We start from the raw sequence: 21,381 nt of genomic DNA, 5'->3' as shown, positions 1-21,381 counted from the left end.
CAATGTAATAGACAACATATTACAAGACAGACACCATTTAACGCAAATATTGAAATTATAATATGATATTAATAATAATTAATCTTTTATATTATAAGGCCATATTTTATATTAATCTTAACATAAATCTATTTTAATCAGTTAAGCATCAAGTAATGACAATGTTTGATGCAATATATGCAGAGTAATGTATTATGTCAAGATGCAAAAAATATATTATAATAATTAATAATCGATTATATATATATATATTTAATAAAAATTTCTTTATTTACAAAAATTTATTTTATTTATCATAATTTTATAAATATTTTTATTTTTTTCAAATTTTATGAATTGTATGAATTGTATGACTAATAATTATAAACAATAATAATAACTTAATAATAACTATTAATAACTTCATTTAAAATTTATACTTACTGAAAATTTATACTAAAAAAGAATTAGTAACTATCCAGTGACTTATGAAGTATATTCTTTTTTGAATTTTTTTTATTTTATGTTTCTAACGTCTTTTATGATATAATTAAACTTCGTTAAACTCTTGATCGAAAGATAAACCCGTTAAAATAACTGCGATACGATACTGCTGGTCAAAATCGCAATAAATTATTTATAACTTAAAACTTAATTACAACATAAATTTACCAGAATTCAAAAAATAAATAACTAACCTATAATTTTGCATATGAATTTTTGCGTTCGTCTCATTGCCTAGAATCGAACTCCCAAAGATGTTCCACATTTCTCTAAATACTCTGTACACGCTTTCTAGTTTCGAATGTGTACCTACGGAGCAATAATTTGTCGAAACAGAGTCGGTAGAGAAGCGAGACCGAATGACCGAAATGGTTCGTTGGTTGCATTAATGCCAGGAAACATGGTGAAAAAAGGTGGGCGCTTACGTGTCGGTACGCAAGCGGACACACGCGATCACATTTAATCGTACGTTTAAAAGCACTTACTCGGTCGCGAAACGTTTCGATGCCTATAGAAAGAGGCGGCGTTGCCACAGTCAAACTGTCTTATCCATTTTCGCGTAAGGTTAACGACCGTCCGGTTTGCGAAACTCGGTGACTTGTAACGAATAAGTACGAGCGTCTGCTGAAAACGACGTACATCCCACTCCTACGAACGTGTCGTATTCGTGTAATTTGAAATGATGGTTTCACATAGACGTTGCGGCAGGGTTGGACAATAGAATGGAAAGAAAAAACTAGAATTATACGATTGTTTTCTAATAACGAGGCAATATTTTTCTTTCTTCTTAAATTTCGAATATACGAAAGATAATTTCTGAAATTAATTTTTCATTTCGACGTGTTTTTAAACGTGTTTTTATTTTTCTTACAGAGAAAACATATAAAAATCGTATATATTTATTTTCGTAACTAATTTAAAAAATCTTGCAAATTTTACAATGGTTTTCTGGTTTTATCGAAGTATTTTCAATAATATTTTGCGACAAATGATATATATTTTAAAAAATGATCGAGTTTATTGTATTTTTAAATGTTTTGATCTTAGATTGTTTTCGAAACTGTACTAAAATTTTGATAAATACTAAAATTTGATAATTTTGATTATCACAAATTATATCATAATATTCAAATTTCATTCAATATTTATTAACATTATATTTTTAATTATTATTAGTTTACATTTAATTATAAATAAAATAATTATATTTATGCGTTCTGCTATATAAATATTATATATTTTATTTATGTTAAAATTTGTAATACTTCGAATTTAAAAATCAAAAAACAAAAAATAATAAAGAAAAAAATAATAAATCTGAAGTTGATGACATTTACATATATTATCAGGAAGAATGATGAGTCGCTTGCAAGAAAATAATGTACAAAGTGTAATAGATGACATAAAGACTTTTTCCTGACTGAGAACAGAAGTACTCAATCATTTTCTATATTATTATTGTTAATTAATGTAGATAACTTATATAGTTTATATAGTTTAAAATATATATTTCGCTTTATTATTACTTTAATTCTTAAAATAGAACTTTTTAATTTCATTTATTTTGTTTTTCATTCATTATAAAAGTTTCTAATAAATATTTTTTTGGTTAATATAATTTGTTTTATTAATTATAAATTTTCGAACTTAAATATACGGTTAAATGTATAGATTTTTCTTATTATTATTAATTATTATATTTTTCTTTTTAGTTTTATATGATAAATTTATTGATATTTCAAAATAAATATGTAAAATAATATTCACAACATAAGTAAATAAGCAAATTAAAAATACTTACGAAATAATAACTTCTTTTTAATATGTTCCAAATCTAGTCCAAATTTTTTGTCCAAAATTATTTTATATAGAAAGAAACATTATTTCCTGAAAACAAAAATTAAATTAAATGTAAATTACTAGATAAACAAAAATAAAATAAATGAAAATAGTAATAATTTTCTATGTAATTTGTAATTAAAAAATTGATTGATCGAATTCAAAATCTAAGTATTAAAATAATTCAAATGCTATAGGTCGTTATTAAAAATTGTGAATAAAAAATAACGAATACTTTAAATCCATAAATAAAATACATAATGATTTTATACAAATAAAAATTATTTAAAAATTATAAGAAATTATTCGAAGAAATAAGATGAGATATAAATATGACGTTGCAATATTAATCTCACATCTATATAAGAAAGAAAAATAAAGGAAAAAGAAAGAAAAAAAAAAAAAGATTGTAATAATAATTATTATACTTATATCTGATCTATTATTATAATATATTTATTATATCTTATTATTATTTATATTTGTATTGGATTTCATTTTATCAGAAAAGTTTCATCAATTTATTGATATAATTTTAAAATGATATATAAATTAAAAAATTGAAAAATTTCTTTTTAAATTAATCATATCAATGTTTGTCATTCTAATTATTCTTAATCAAATACAAATTTAAAAGCTACTGTATTTTGATTTTGATTTTATCTGGCAGCCTTATATTTATTCAAATGAATCTTAAATCGAATATGAAATTAATTGTATAAAAATTTATTTGAATAAAAAATTATTCGTCATTCACAAATAATTTCATTTATTTGAAATTCTTATTCGAGCAGAACTTTTATTTTATTCAAATAATTTTTTCATAAAAAATCAATCATATTTTAATTTTTTTAAAGAAACTATAGAATATGTTTTTACATATACAGATATATACAGATCTGATGCATTCTTTTTCTTATATTTTCTTTAGTCTTTTAATACCAAGTTTTTTCTAAATTTAAAAAAAATTTTCTTTTTTATTAATTATCTGTGACAGAAGCATATTTTTCTTCAAAAATTTTGTAAATAATTAATAATAATTTTTTAAATTATTTATTTGTAGTAAAAAATTATAATTAATTACAAATTGAAAATTCTTTTTCATCGAAAAAATATGTATTCATTTCAGTATTTAATAATTGGCTGATGTATCATATTGAATTATGCATCATTGAGGAAAAAGAAAAGTAAATATAAAGTGCTATAGGTTTTAATTAAAATTTAATTTGTTAATTAAATTAAAATTAATTGATTCAAAAGTTGTGATTTTTATTTTCAAATCTATTCATTAAACACTCTATAATTTGCATCGAATTAAATCATGGAAGAATTCACGGACTACGTAAGTCGCTTAAAAAAGCTCGGAAATTTCCATGACTCGGGTACGGAAATGGACTAGCACGAGCCGTTTTTGGTTACGCTATTAGAAATGAATTTTTCGGGATAAAGTTTATATAAAATAGGATTGTAATCTGTACAAACATTTTTGCCAAACAATTTGGATTGAATCGACAAAAGTTGAATAAGAAAAAATTGTATAATAATTACTTCTTGTTAAATGAAATTTTTGCTTTGAATAATATAAAGAAAAAAAAACTTAATCTTGATAAAAAAAAACGTAGATAGAATACAATATATATCGTCGAACTAAATGTGTAGATTGTATGCTTAGTAATTATAAATACATTAAATTTATATATAATTTTACTTAATTTTGTAATATTTCATGATACATTATTTGGAATATAATTGATATAATATTGATATAATAATGATATAAATATTTCAGATAATTTAAAATATTATTTTAAAGAGAATCATTTTATAAGTGTTTATTTTAAATTTATTTTATAAAGTCTTAGAAATTTTTAAAATAACATTAAATTTATTTATGTTATTCATTAAATATTTCATTAAGTATTTTTTGCGCCAAAATAAAAGTAAAAATAAATAAAATATATTCAATATTAAATTTATTTGTCATTTTACGAAATAAATTATTTTTTATTGTTATTGATTACTTTCTATTTTATGGTTAATACTTATTTTATGGTTAACTAATTTAATTATTTTATTTTAATAAAAGTAACTTTGTATAGTTAAGAATTTTTTTTTTTTTGCATAAATTTTTCATATCTCAAAATCTGAATAATTTACTATTGATTGAAAATTTTTTATTTTGTACATATACTATATTATGATAATATAATGATAATATTTTTGCAGAAAAAAAAAAGAGTTCAATTGGAAAATAAAATAATTAAACTTTGTAATTGGCCAGTATTTTTTGTTAATAACTTGTTAATAAAATTTTTGTAAAGAAAAAAGTTGCGTAAAATTATTTAAAGAATTCTTAGTTTTTGGAATTTTAAGCTATATTTTTATACTTTGTGTACTTGTAATATACAGAATGTTAATACAATGTAAATTTGCGAGGCATTTTCAAAGAATCGATTTTCGAAAACAAAAATTAATATAAAATAATATTGAAGTTTTTTATTAAGTTATGAGCAATTGAAATTTACATTAAATGAAACAGAAGATAGATAGAAAAAAATAATTTTATCTCTGTCATACTGTCACATTACATTCAGTTTCAACCTCTCTTTATCTAATAAAAATTTAATTTGCTTATAATATAATAAATAAGTCTCAATCAATATTTTTGTGTTTGTTTTTTGAATTCTGAATTCTCACATCGATCCTTCAATAATTATGTATAAGAATTAGATATTGTAAATATTATTATGTGCAAAATATTCGATATCTTATTATGTACATTTATTTGTTATAATTTGTAATAATATATATATATATAATTTTAATAATATTGAATAAATTGATATTAAAAATATTTTATAGAATAAAATAAATTATTTTATATTTTATAAAGAAAAAGAATGAAAAAAAATATTTTTTAGTATTACGACTTTTTCTAATCCTTCTATAAATTTGCTATTTAGTTTTTAATTCTCAATATTATATCGTGTTGTGACCAAGATTTTCATTCAATATATTATTAATTTATAATAATATATTATATATAATAACTAAATTAATTTATAATAACATATTTAATTATTATGCAATGTCATATATAAAATAAACATATGTAATAACAAAAATATATATTTATATAAATAAAAATCTATAATTTAATAATAAATTTTTGGTTAAAATATAAATAATCAAAATTTAAGAATTTAAGAAAGAGTTTTGCTTAAAATAACTGATTATTTTTATGTTTTATTTTTTATGTTTTAACTACAAGATTCTTTCTTCTTTCTTAGTACACACTTCTTCAAACCATTTATTTCAATTTAAGAAAAAATTTTATAAAACAATCATCTATTAATTAATTTAAGAAAAATAATAAAAAAAACAATATTACATAAAAAATGATTTCTTTATAATTTTAAATTAATTTTTATAATTACTTTAAAATATTAATTTAAAATTTAATATGCAAAATAATGTTAATTAATTTAATAAAGATATTATATTTGAGAAAAAAAACACACTATTAATGGATTCATGTAAAGCTCCTTTGTAAATCATTTTCTTTGTAGTTATTTATCGAATATAGGGGCAATGAAAATCTACTTTTTCTGCGTCATGAAATATGGCGCAATATACAATTTATTAGATCGGTATTCATGTGCTTAAAAATAGAAAGGTACGTGCAAAATAGCGAAGAAAATAGTTTTCAAGATAAATTCTTGTTTTATGTTTTAAGCTTTTTGTTTTATAATTATTATAATACAATTATATGTCACTTTGAAAATATAATATAATATTAATAAATAGCTGTTTTCAGTACATTTCAATACAACGGATTATATTGTTGAACATTGTTTGAAAAATCAATAAGATTATTAGTTTTAGATAGAAAAATTTCTACCATTAAATTATTAATAAAGATTAATTAATAATAATGAATAATCAAATAATAATTAGCGATACTTGCAAATTTTTAAAAAATAAATCTATAAGATCCGAAATAAAGAAAAACTTAATTCAAGCTTTGAATCTATATTTCAAATTTAAAAGAAATTACTAAAATTTTCCATAGATTTTTACTAAAATTTTTATCAAAATATATTATTCGAAATATAAATATTAAAAATTATAGTAAAATTAATATCAAACAATTTTATTAATAAAAGAAACCGGTTTTTTAAATCAATTTTTAAATGAGTTTTGAAAAATATTTATTATTATAAATAAAATAATTTACTTTTGGAAAAAAAATTAAAAGTTGTAATAATAAGTGTCTTAAATGTCAAATATTCCATAAAAACTTGTAATAAATAGAAAAAATAGCAAAATATTTTAAATGGATTTCAACAATTTATTACTTCCATAGTGATATTTACATTTAATTATTGAAATTTGAATTTTTCTTGATCAACAAATCTTTTAAGATATAATAATTTGATTTTATGGTATCTAATTAAAAAGTTATAAAAAGTAATTAAAAAGTTTTAATTTTATTAGTTTTCCGTGAATAATCTTTCTTATTACGTAAAAATAATTTTGGATCAGATTAGAGATAATTATCATATCGCAAGAATTTCTAATTTGCTCATTTACATTATAAACATCGTTTTACATACTTAATTTTGAAACAGAAAAAAAGCTTTATATTATAATCTAAAAAAGAAAAAAAGAATATTATAAATGATAATAAAAATAAATAATTAAAATGTCAAAAAATATGTTTAAAATTAAATAGATAATTTTAATAGATAAAATATAAAATTAATTTCATAAAAATTATTTTTTATATACAAAATCTGGAAAATTATTGATCAAATTTGTTTCACTTAAAAGTAATCGTATAATTCTCATTTTCTTCTTCCATTTTATTCTTTAAACTGCGCAAAAAAAAAAAAAAAAAATATTTCAAACAAATGATTATTATTCACAATTACTTACATCGAATACATTTAATGACTTCTATAGATGCAAGAATCGCACTAAAGTTCGCATTAGTAACGCGTCCTTTTTCTGGATTTCTAGAATTCTATCGCGACCAGTCTTTTACTGAAACTATGGACGTATAGTTCCTCGTCTATAAGAAAAGAAAGAGAATGAAAAAAAGAGGAAAAAAGAGAAGAAAGGCCGCTCTTGTGTTGGACGCGTGAAACGTGCAAGACGCCATTTTTTCGCGAACCCTCGAACATTCGAGCGACGTGCACTAACGACTCCGCAACGCGAAGCACACTCAACCAAAAGACAATACATGGTGAAGGGAGAATGCACTAAGAAAAAGACGCGAGAAGAGGCTGGCAATTCGATGATAAGAGGAGAAGTAGGAGGAACGAGCGGCGAGAAAGGAACGGCTGCTTCCTTTTATGGCGCAATCGATAACTTCAATCGAAGATCTTCCTTCTAAGACGTTACATTCAATCTATTAGAATCGAATTTGAACTCGTGGAACTCATCGTTAGAAGATTGGGATCAAAAATAAACGATTGCGTTTGCAACAATATTTTATAAAAGTGATATGATTATAGTTATGAAAAGAATCATAATGAATATCAATTTTATTAATCGAAAATAGAAGAATTATCTGTTGTAAATAAGTTATAATTCGTTATAATATTATTTAAAACTTATAATAATTTAAAGACAAAGAAAGATTTAGTAAAATTTGTAAATAAAATAATTGAAAATATGTATAAATATACTTTATATTATTTAATTTACTTAAATTTGATATATGAAAAACAAAGAAAACATGAAAGATATCATTTTTTATTAATATTTTTACAAAATTCAAATTAAAAATGATTTTTGATATAAAAATAATGATTCAATCAATGTAAAAATGAATATGTCTATATTATTATTTTTTTTGTGCCATTCTTTTTAGAATAAATAAATTAAACTATTTTAGAGTTTTATAAAATTCATATAAATTTTCTAATTTATATATTGCAATATATTCATATATAGATAGAATATTTAAAAAAAATAGTATGTATACAATTAAAAGAATGTACACAATTGACAGTTATTATCTATTACTCAATAAAGAAATTATCGCTTTAGAATCAATCAATCGTGATATGTTTAGCCTTAAAATTTTTTTATTGATACTTAAACATAATTAGTTTAGAAAAGAATATAATTCTTAATAAAGAATTATAATTTTACTTTCTCTTTTATTACTTTTATATATGAAGAAAATAGAAAATATATTTTATATATATATATATAAAATGCTTATAAAAATGTGGGACACCTTTGGAGGGTGGATTCTAAGACATCAAAACAATAAAAAAAGTCCATATACACATGTGTCCGATAAGGCTTAATTAAGGAGTTATAAGCATTAATTTAAGTTTGTATTAGATAGAGCGAGACGGCGAAAAAGCGAGAACGCTCAGCTGGGTGCTGTGGCAGTACCGTATTCCAACGTAACGGAGCCCCTCGATGAAAGCAAATATACTGACATTTTTTTTACATACAATTGATTATTTCAAATGAATTACAATATAAGGTAATATACAATGTATATAAATATCATGTAATTATACAATATTTTTATATCTATGTAATTAATTATTTAACAGAAACTTACTTCAGACAAATTACAACAAAGACAAATTTCATGATATTTGGAGTTATATGATGATTATACAATATTTCATTTAAAATCATAAATGAATCGTCGTATTTCATTCAATCTGCCGTAAGCAAATCGAAACACACTTCTATAAGCTTTCGAATTAGAAAGGTTGAATGTGTTTTTATATGCATAATTGCTTTTTTAATTATTTTCATATATATACAAGAAAATTCGAAATAATGAAACTAATGATACTTGAATCAATTTGAATTTCAGATTATTAAATTATTCAATCAAATCACTGATAATTATTTATCTTTATTTCACTTGCACTAAATTTTATTTTTCATTTTTATGCAGAGAGAAACAATAGTCGATATGGATATCATATTATTAATAATATGAATCAATATTACACATTAATATTACATATCGCAATTGCTTTTTTTTATGTATGCTTGAATAAATATTACAAATTCATTAATTTTTTTTTTCTAATATACGTTATATGAACTTTACGAACGAACTGAGTACAAAACGAAGCAACACTATCTTAGCAAGATTGTTGACCTAGGTTTTCGCATTCTTATATTTAAAACACACAAACATAACATTCGTTTTCGAATATTATTATCTCATTTTTTCTTTCTATCAAGTCTCTTTCTCCAACACTCAGCATTCAATTGTTAGCAACGCTATTTGACACATTGTCACGTGGCGGAATCAGTTCAGAATTTGATAAAACAATATCTATTTGAATATTTGTTTAAAATAAAGTTTTAATTAAATAATTTTCATATAAAATTAAATTGTACAATAATAAATAATAATCGAAATAAAATAAATAATTTTATTCAAAGAAGTTAATGTGAACAGTGAATAAAAAAAAAATCTAATATACAATAGTAATGTGAAAAAGAAAAATGCAATGCTTATATGATTTTTTTTAGTGGATATAAGATAGTGACATTAGTATTATATTAAAATATAGATATTGAATTTCAACTTTTCTGTTTCTCATATCGAATATAAATAATTGAATTAAAAAATATTGAATTTAAGTAAAATAAAGAAAAAGATTTTTGATACTTCAATTGGTTTATAAATTTCAAATTGATTCAAGTATCATTAGTGACTTTGTTGTACATGTGATAAGTGAATAAACAAGTTTATGTATAAAAAAATACATTCAACCTTTCTAATCTGAAATCTTATAGGAGTGTGTTTTGATTTGCTTCTATGGATTTCGGTAAATAGGCAGATTGAGTGTCATACAACAATTTAATTATGAATTTAAATAATATGTTTGTGCCATAAAATAATTTATCTATGAATTTATATAAAGTGTACTTATTAATATTCTGGATTTTACTAAAATTTATTCGAGGTAAGTTTTTGTTAAATAAAAAGTTACATAATACGTATGTTATTACATTACACTGAAATTCATTTGAAATAATTAATCGTATATAAAAAAAAGTATCAATATATTTACTTTCATCGAGGGGCTCCGCTACGTTGCAATACGGTACTGCCACAGCACCCAGCTGAGCGTCTCATTCTTTTGCCTTCTCGCTCTATCTAATACAAACTTAAAATGCTTATAACTCCTTAATTAAGCTTTATCGGACATATGTGTATATGAACTTTTTCTATCGTTTTGATGTCTACAATCCATCCAAAGGTGTCTTATATTTTTATAAACATCTTATATATATAACGAGGAATTATATATATAATATCTTTTTTCTTTATCATTCAATATTGAAAAATATATTTTCTATCAAAAAAATATTTCTTTTATTTTACTTCTTGAATCTAAATCATAATTTTTTCGAAATCACATTCAGATAAATTTGATAATAATTTCTTAATAGAAAAAAAGAATTTTTTTTTTTTATTTTATTAAGATTCATGAGACAAGATCTATGAAATCTTCAATATTGTATATTTCACAAAATTTCTTTAGTCCATTTATATATCAGCAACCATAGCACTTTACAATCTGAACAATCTTCTCATTTTTAATATTATACTCTGATTTGTTGTAATATTAAAAACATAATTTTAAATTGTCATTCTCGCTTATTATATATAATTTATAATTATGTACCAGAAAAATTATTTTCGTTTATATATCTAAAGAATATATATAAATAGAGAACTTACAAATATACATATAGTATGCAAACATGAAATAATGTAATTTTCAATCATTCTAACAGCTTATTCACTTCTTTCATATTGATAAAGTATAGATAGTTTAACAATATTTTGATATCAATCACAAAATAAACTATCTAATGTTAGATATCATATATCTAAATATTTTTTAATTTTTATTTTTTAAAAAAAAAAATAGCAAATTGTTACTAATTTTTTAATGCTTCTGAATTCGCATATTATGGAAAAATAAATTTATGAGAAAAATTAATATGTATATTTACGGTTATTTTTTTTTTTTTTTTCTACATTTTTTCTCTTTACTATTTTTGTTTTTTTATATACAAATATTTTCGTGAGCATAATTTTTCATATGCGAGCTTCCTTTACATTATAAATATTTTTTAAACAAATATTTTCCTTACTTATTTTTCGTATAAAAAGTTTTAAAAAATTTTCTAATTCTGATAATTTTTTGATAAGAATTTCGTGTAAATAAGTTATGCCGATCTTTGTATTTGAATCAATCTTTCAATTTTAAAATTGGAAGACATTGTACTGAATTCAATTATTTCTTTCTGCAGAGGAAAAACTTTATCAATGAATTTAATAATAAATATTAATAAATTAATGAATTTTCCAAAATTTTTTTGCAAAAATCATAATTGATTTCCGTAAAAACTGTAAAGATTTTTTTATATTATTGTCTCATTCAGCGAAAATCAACGATATACTTTTGTTTTATGCGTTTTTCCAAATGTTCATCCTGTAAAATTTGTAATCTTTATTTTACAGAAAACGTTTGGTCATGATTTTCTGTTTTGTATCATCAGATTTTAAATAATTTTAGACGATATATAAAAACAAAGTGATGTGAAATAAGCGCAATGAGTGAGAACATAGTTCCAGATTGTAGATTCGAATCTCAAACAGTTCTCCTTACATTTCTTTTTATATGTAATAATAATTATATTGTGGATTTTTATACAGTTAAAACAATTAGTATTATAATAGAAAATATTATTTAAAATGTATGTTAAATATATATAATATTTGTAAAATATCAATAGCACATTTGCTTTCATTTTAATGTATACATTTATTTATCGTAAAATTTAATAATTTTTTGATGATTTTCAAATAAATCACAAGAGAATATACATATAATATAATATAATAATAATATTTGAACACCATATTACGATCTTTTCTATTTCAATAAACTAATAAAAATTTTATCAATTCTCAATATTATGTCATGTAAAAAGGTAAAAATTAATTAGATTAAATTTGTTAAGTAAAATTGATAATAGAAGAAAAGTAAATAATATGTTCAACAGTTTATCTGACAATTTTAGAAGACAACCTAGTAGCACATTTGCTTTCATTATTATGTACGAATACTTTACTGCGAATGCAGTGAACTTTGTTTTTAATCAAACTAGAACTAACTCTGTGAGATAAAAAATTTGTTAAATAGTAGGAAAAATTTTCCACATATCCGAATGAACGAAATAGTTAGAATTCCATTTATATAGATTTTATTTGTACATATAAAGATGAGTATATATAAATTAAAAATGAGTAGAAAAGAAGAATTTTTTCGATTGAAATTTTGTTTTCAAATATTCATGAATTTGTTTAATTTTTAATACGAGTAAATTGTCGATAAAAGATTTGTATTATATATAGAATAAATTTCTTTCATTTTAAAAACTATCTTTCGAGAAAATCGAATTTAAAAATTCATCGATACGATTGATACATTATTTCTTTTTTTTTTTTAGAATATATTTATTTATATTTAATCTCTCAATTTTTAAAAAAATTTTTAATAAAAATATAACAAATTTTATTGTAAAAAGTTTTATCGTAAAGAAAATATTTGACGTAACGTGTGACGTCTTTTTAATTTTTAAGTAAAGTTTGGAAACTTTATCTCCTTTCTAGAGAATCTTTCTGAAGAATTAGATATAATTTATTTTTTTCAACAAAGATATCACAAAGATAATGATAAAATCTAATAAGCGCGTAAAAATCATAAAGTATCATACGTAAAAAAAGAATGTCAAATATTTATTTCAAAAATTCTTAATTATAGTTTCTATTGAATTTCTTTAACAAATGATGCAAGAATATATATTTATATTGCTTAAAATTTCTGGCTTCAAGCATTTTTTAACAATTTTATGAATTTCTCGTATTATTGAAGCCAGTAAAAGATATTGACTGACGTAACTGTTCCTCACGTTATCTATGAATTCATGATGTTAACTGTAGGATATACCAGTTTACGTGTCTAGCATCCAAAAAATTGTTTCGAAATTTATTTCGTAGTTTCTATACGAAATTTATATCGTATTATTCTATAGTTTTACTTATTTGCACGAATGCTTTCTCGATTTTGATCATAGATAGTTCGAGGATATTTTGTAAAATTATAAATGAAAGATCTAAATATTGGAAATTATGTGAAAAAATATTTTAAAAATTTATATTATTTTATAATAATTCGTTAGATATCATCATCTTAATTTTCATCATGGAATTGAATTTTAGTTTTAGTTACATTCTGATATTATTATTTTTGTTTTTAAATGAACGCATAGAGAACACGTGAAGATTATTAATGTTCTTTTTTAATGGAATGATATATATTTTTTACTGAACCAATTGATACAATTTAATATTCTCTATGAAAAAGTGTGTTAACATATTTATATGCAAAAATGATTAGTTTAGGAGATATTTTAACTTGAAGTTTGTAAAATTTATTATATGATAGAAACAATAAAAGTAATATACCGATTGAATCTATTGTTCTTTTTACCTTTCCTGAAACTATTCAATCCTATCTGAAAAATTTTATCAGTAATAATATTAATATAAATAAAATAAGATGATAATATATGGTAAATCATCATATATATTAGAATTTAATTTTATTTAATTGTAAGTTTGTTAAGTGACAGCAGTTCATCTGCAAAGTTAAAATTTTTCTTTACATTGTATTATATATTTTGCAGAAAAATTTATAAAGAAATATAAGCTTAATTAAAGCAAAATAGATAATTTACATACAAAATGGCAAAACGATGATTAAAGATGTGTTATATATTTAAAAAATATTTAAATATTATTTAAAAGAAAAAAGAATATTAATTCTTAAAATAAATATTGCCTTCTATATATAAATTATTGTTTGATTTTTCTTATTATTATTTAATTATTTCTTAATTTTTTATTGTTTTATTATTTTGCTTTTTTATCATTTTAATATATTATTCATAATATTATTTCATAGCTTGTTAAATGAAACCGTATGACTCTATGATTAAATTAAAATTCTTGAATTTGGAAATTATATTTATATAATAAAAACATAAAATAATAATTTTCGAAATGAAAATTTATTTCAAAGAAATACACACTTACATAATAAATACTTTCTATGATAAATTATTTACTCTCAAGAAATAAATATTTATGAATGATAAATAAAAAGCAATTATATGCACAATAAAAAAATTAATAGATTTATTATTTTAAAATAATAAAACGTTCTATAATAAATAATAATATATATAAAAAATATAAAAAAATATAAAAAAAATATAAAAAAAAACAAAAATTATAGTTATATAGCTGAATGATTTATATAAAAAAACGTGTTAACAACAAAGTATTAATGGTAATTAGATAAAAATAGTAATAAATATGATTTTATGTGATTGGAGATTATATATATATATATATATATTTGTTGCATAAATTTCAAGTGAAAGGAAATGAGATGGCATTAGAAGTCAAGGAAAAACGAGTAAAGTGTGCAAAATATATTTGATCAATAAACATTACTCTTTTCTATATATTCTATAAATCAACGTTTTCTAATCTATTTTTATTGCAATTATTTATATAAAAAACTTTATAATGAAAATTTTTAATAGATATTTATTTATTTTAATAGTCGTATTATAAAATATTCCATACTTACATACTCCATGCTAAAAAAAATTTTATATTTGATTTAATTTAACATTCTCATACGTTTGATATTTCCATTATAACATTTTACAATTCAAAAATTATAATTTTGGTTATAATTTTGAAAAATTTCGATCGACACGAAATTTAAATAAAAGATGTGAATCTTAGATCTCAAATTTATATCCTCACCTATTTATTATTTTTAAAATATTAATAAAAAACTATTAATACAATTTGCTATAATCGTTATTGATAAATATCTATAGTGTTTCATGTAAAATCTTTAATTATTTTCAAATTAATTACAGTTAAATTTTTGAAAGCTTTATTTAAAATGCTCGAATAACATTTATTTAGGCGCTATAGTTAACAATTATTCGATACTTTGAATAACAAATTATTCAAAATAACAAATAACTTATTGAAATAATTTTATTTGTAACATTAAAATTTTGCCCATCTCTTGTTCCATAAAAATTCTGTTATATAAATATTGGTAGTCTTTTAAATTTTAATTTAATTCAATATCTGTTATAAGATTATTTTTATTCGAAGCAAGCCTTCGAAAATAACAACAATTACCACACAATAGAATTAACTCACAGTGAAATGCTATTTATATTATTAAATTATGCTAAATACTATTAGCTGCAAAATGATTTTTTTCCACTCCCCTGACAGCAAAGATGATTGCATTAGTCACGTCTGTATAAACAAAATTCGATAAAAATTTTTTATTAATATCTCAAAAATTACTAAATATCAAAGTTTCATATTTAGAATCCTTCTCTTATCGTTTCTTCAAATTTCGAATCGATCGGCCATCGAGAGCTTTTTCAGATTATTTATTTTTAATGAATCATAATCAAATACGTTACGTTTAATCAAAAATTTCTTATCAGATTCGTTTGGATTTCGCGTTATTTATTCTTCAAAATATTTTATTCTATACATTATAAAAAAAAGAAAAATGGTTGTGTCTCGAAGAAAACATTGAAAAGCATCGATATATCCGCGTGTATGCGTATGGAATAAGTGCCAAGCGTCAGTGAAACGAGTGGAAGGAGGGAATAAAAGTGAGAAAAATTATAGGAGCACGAAGGAAAGTGTTTAAGAAAGATCAGGGAAAAAAGGAACGGAGAATGATTTAAAGTAGAGACATTAATTTTCGTGAACAGCCAAGAAGTTTTCAAAACAAAAAAAAAAAAAAATACGACCATGTATCTATTTCCGTGTACATCTGTAACATTTGTCAAATTTTTACAAATGTACAAATTTTTCTTCTCTTTTTATGTCATAGTTTTGTACAGTTAATTTGTTAAAAAATAACAATTAGCTAAAAATGATGGAATATAATAAATATAATACATTGATTCTCGCTCTCAATACATAATACCTATAAATTATCTTTAAAACTAAACAATAAATTTAATTAAAATAGGTTAACGTACAAGTAATTACGCACACATGTATTTCATTGTACGTATAATTTGTGAATTCTTTTCAGTACAGATTTTTGTACTCGATTTATCACCATTAAGAACATGTTGCAAGGAGCATGTTGAAAATAAAAAATGACATTGAAAGCATGCAATATTTGGTGAAAGGAAATTAAACGCGATTTAGGTCATTTTTCGTGTAAATTTTATCGTTAATTATAATTACAACCGAAAAATTTTGTCTTTGCCATTGATAAATTCCAAAATATTTTCTCTTTCAGCGATATTTAATAGAATTTAACATTTCGTTTTGTGATAAATTAGATTAATCCTTCGATTTCATTAAATGAATAAATCATTTTTCGAGCAACTCAATATAAATATATGTAAGAATTTTTGCGTAGATATAATTATGGTCCATAGGACGAGTGATATTGGTTGATATTGTGATAAGAAAATTTACGTAATGGATTGCGTAATTCAAGAAAATCATTATTGCCTTTGCAATTTGAATTACGTAATCGATACTTTTCAATAAGCTTCTCGATGAAATGGTTCCAGTTATAGTGACGTAACACCAAATTGTACATTGCACAATCAAAATTACAATTTTTTTAATATTTTCAACATCGAATGCAATAATAATCCAGATAATAACTTTTTGAAAGTTGGTATTTATCCATTATTTATAACATTACAACATTAAAATAACGAGTTGGCAAAATTATTGGATTTATCGTGCGATTGTACATCTGTCTTTCTTGTATTCAATTTGAAAAGCAAGAAAAAACATGTGATAAAAAATCACTATGTTCCCATATTTTTAATACATTTTGTATAATCTAAGTTTCACTCTAATTTATGTTTAAATATTCAGTATTATTTATTGAAATTATGGATGATAGATAAAAAATATTTTGTTAACTATTAAATTTCTTGATAAAGAAAAGCATAATATTTTTTCGTAGAAAGTTGATTCTCTTAAATTTTTATATAAAATTCTATTATATTCTATTAAAAAAATTCAATGCCACTTTGATTTTTCAAAATAAATAGATAATAGAAATATTTAATATTTAGATATTGTACCTTTCTTTTATTAAGCAAAATAATTAAGTTAAATAATAATTAAATAATCTCTTTATATAAAATTCAAAATATAGCAATAATTGTATAAAAATGAAGAACTAAAAATATGAAACTTTTTATAAAAATTATTTAATTTCAATTGAAAATAATTATGCAAACTCTTAGAGATAGCCATAGATTGGAAATCCAAATTCTAGGGAGAGAAACTATATGCTCTTATTGCAGTAATTTTTTCAAGAATAATTATAACATAATTAGATTTTCTACTCGATTTTTTTAAAGAGAAATCATTTTCAAATTCAATTTGCCATTATTTCAAGAAAATATTACGTTTACATTATTTAATAGAATTAAAGAGGAATTTTAAGTAAATATTATATCTGATATTCATATACAATCCTTATATTTATTATTATATGTATATTAGACAAGATTAATAATATTTTTGTAGATATCTCATATTTTTTAAGTTAAGTTTTTCAAGTTTTAATAATTAAATAAAATTAAGTCGTTTACAATTGTCAATTGTCTTTTTTTTTTTACTCGATTGCATGTTCTAAATGTATTTCAAAGAATAAAAATACGTTTAAATACTTATCACTTGAAAAACATTTGAAAAAGTTTTTGACAATGAGAGCAAAAATGTGAATAATAATCGAATTCATGTTGTAAAAATTATATTTCATTATCTTTTTCTTCAAATATTGAAGTATTTTCAAAATAATCAATCGAAGTAAAAATCAACTAAAAATTAAAATTTGAAAATTAAAAATTTGCCATCATATAAAGTTTTATTTTTGTTAAAGTAATTTTTTGATGATTTCAACTTCTTAGAGATAAAAGAACCACTGTTAAAAGAATCTGTATCAACTTGTACATATGTATAATACAAGCTACGAATGAAGTAGATAGAAAATTATGGATTAAAACAAAAGTTAGTGATTCGTTGAATTTATTTTTTTAATTTATAAGCGATTAAAAATTAACACGTTACTTGTGATTTCGATCGATTTAGATCGATCAAAAAGTTGTTATTATATCACTGATTGACTTGTGAAGCGATCAAGATAGTTCGAATTTCCTTTTTCAATAACTTCAGCATTCTCAAGTCTCAATTTAAATTTCCAGTAATAATTTTAAAGTAATAATTTACGAGCAGATGCAGTTTCTTCACATTATTCCAAATTCTAAATAGCAATCATTCGAGAAATTAAGACAAAATAGCACTTCATTTGCGCTTTGTAACTGACATCATGATTCTCGTTCATTGCGATCTCATCTTTGAAAATCTCGTCCTCCGACGGGATTATTGATTCTCTTTTATCTCCTTTTAGTTACATTTTCGTCGAAAATAATTATTAGAAGAAGAAGAAAGCTCTGAAACAGTTTTCCAGAAAGTCAGAATTCGATCAGGAATCGCAAAAGTCAGTCAGATCAAATTGCAATTAAAAATTCATTCAAAATTGCAGTTAGCAATCAGATATCATTTAATTGCAGATAAAAATCAGTCAGATTCCAATTAAAAATCGTGAAATTCAAAAATTGGTCGTCAACAGTAAAAATAAGTTAAACTTAATCATCATTAAATTCACTCAAAAGTTCACAATAGAAACAGTTCTATAAATTGTGAATGATTCGGTTAAGCAATATTCAAAATCATATAGTTTGTTAGACTTTAACAATTAATATAAGTTTAACAAACAATATTCGTTTCGCAACATACATTTTAAGACGAATTCAATGATCCATAGTTGAAGATCAATGAAGATTAACCAAGGTGAATTGTGATAGGAAAAAATTTATCATTATACTTGGAAACTAATTTCTTTATAAACAACAAATGGCTATTAACAGATAATGTTATAGAATTTTATCAATTGAGTCATAAATTTTCAATAGAACAATTAAGGTCATAATTTTTCTTCGAGAAAATAAACTTTCAATAATACACCTTTGTTGGCTAAAGTGTATCGAATAAATTTGTGAGTTGTGTGTTAAATTAACATTCTCATTGTTAGTTATAGGTTTGTCTATGATACATCTAATCTTCCTAGTAATTTTCTACAATTTAACTATAGGATCGTCGATACTATCTATCTTTCTGTAACTAATAACAGACAATACTTCAGCGGTGTTATTTAAGAGTAATAAATTCTTAAACAAACGCTAGTTACAATTAGTTTCAATCACGGGTTATAATATTAATCAGAATAATGTAAAATGTATTTACGTTCAATTGTCTATGGTCAAGAACAAGAAAGGCGGGCAAAATTTATATCTTATGAATGAAACATTCCAAATAAAAACTATATATTACTTTTGTTATTTTCGAAAGGGATAAATAATAAGTTGTATAAGTAATTTATTAAAAAAAAATGTTATCTCAATATAAATTTATTTTTACTTAATAATTTATTTGTAATAAATTATTTAAATTATTTATATAATTTAAGTACTTTTGATTTTGCATTTAGAATCATTTTATATGATTTCATCAGTCCATTACTATCATTTCAAATAAAATAAAATATAAAAATGTTGTAGGACTACTGTTACCATCAGCTGATCGTGATTTTATTTTCATTTTCAAATTATATCTTACTTTTAGTTTGTCGAATGAATCTAAGTTTGAAAATTTTCAAAAGTTAAAAACATAATAAAATAAATAATTCTTTAAGAAAAAAAGTGAAAAGATAAATATTCTGACTTTTCTATATTTCGAGATATCACAGATTTTTACAGTTTCTTTGGATTCGATTTTTTCCAATCTATTGAATTCAAAAATTCAAATTTGCTATCATTAACAACGAAATATTTTTTTATTTAGATATATTTGATATGTAAACTGTGAATGTTTGATTTCTATATTTCTGTATTATTATATTGTTCTGTAATGTATCGTTCCTTATATTTTATATTTTAAGTTGTTAAATAAATTATAAGAGTTTTATCTTGATATAAATTCATTAAAAGGCTTAATTATGATTTTAAGTTTTAATAATCTAAAAATCATATTAGGAAAATTTCATTAAAAATTTCTATTTTTTAATTTTTTTTTTAACAAATATTTTATTTTTAATGAAGCTTTGAAAATATAGAGCATAATAAGAGGCAATTTATATATGCAATAATTTTGTTTTAATCAAATAATACTTTAGGAAGATAAAATAAATATTCAAGTTCAATGTGTTTTTCATTCCTTTAAAACTTTGTAATGATGCCAGATAAAGCAAGATTTTAAATCACAACATTTTAATGCTCTCTTACTTTCATATAAAAAAAAAAATTTCAGATGAAATTGTATCAAAAATTGAAAAAAATATTGATTAATTTTAAGGATTGATTTTATCTCTTCAAAAAAATTTTCCACAAAATTTGTTTCATATATAATCTATTACATACACATAAACTTTTATTAAAATTAGAATTTTCGAACAAATTTCTCTATCCAAATCTATTTTTACGAACCAGTATAAAAACTAATAAATTAAAATTTTTTCTCTGTTTAAAAAGTTAATTATAATAATTCATATAATTATTTTTATTCTTTTTAGATATACATTTGTGAAATATTTGTTTTTTTAATTTTATTCTGATAGATTTATTTATCATAATTTGTATTACGAAAAAAATATAAGATAAAGTAGAAATAAGTGAAAGTTAACCAATTATTAATTTATACATATATATATATTTGTATACTTTCTTTCAATGTTTCCTAAAAATAAGGATCCTATATAATAATAATAATTATAATTTTTTCTTTCCCTTATTATGCAAAATATCAAATTTCTATGAAAA

At 21.4% G+C, this 21,381-nt stretch overlaps 1 protein-coding gene across 9 annotated transcripts in view; it reads right to left on the bottom strand.

Annotated features, from left to right (window-relative positions):
• The window catches only part of Ipk1 (Inositol phosphate kinase 1), a 262,505-nt gene that overhangs the window by 71,897 nt on the left and 169,227 nt on the right, over positions 1 to 21,381 (bottom strand). For 4 of the 9 annotated variants that reach the window (XM_086908379.1, XM_086908378.1, XM_086908376.1 and 1 more), the window contains one exon: positions 2,285 to 2,370. The exons of 4 other annotated variants lie outside the window; for them this stretch is intronic. The gene's annotated coding sequence lies outside the window, so the exon portion shown is untranslated. Of the gene's footprint in view, positions 1 to 2,284; positions 2,371 to 7,260; positions 7,556 to 21,381 lie in introns of those variants that run through there. One more of the 9 variants, XM_003697106.4, reaches the window with a different exon arrangement.

This window comes from Apis florea, unplaced genomic scaffold, assembly GCF_048593485.1.
Source record: "Apis florea isolate Af1SG1 unplaced genomic scaffold, ASM4859348v1 contig_3078_pilon, whole genome shotgun sequence".
In the NCBI taxonomy this organism is placed as follows: domain Eukaryota; kingdom Metazoa; phylum Arthropoda; class Insecta; order Hymenoptera; family Apidae; genus Apis; species Apis florea.
This window is presented reverse-complemented; position numbering and strand designations above follow the sequence as displayed.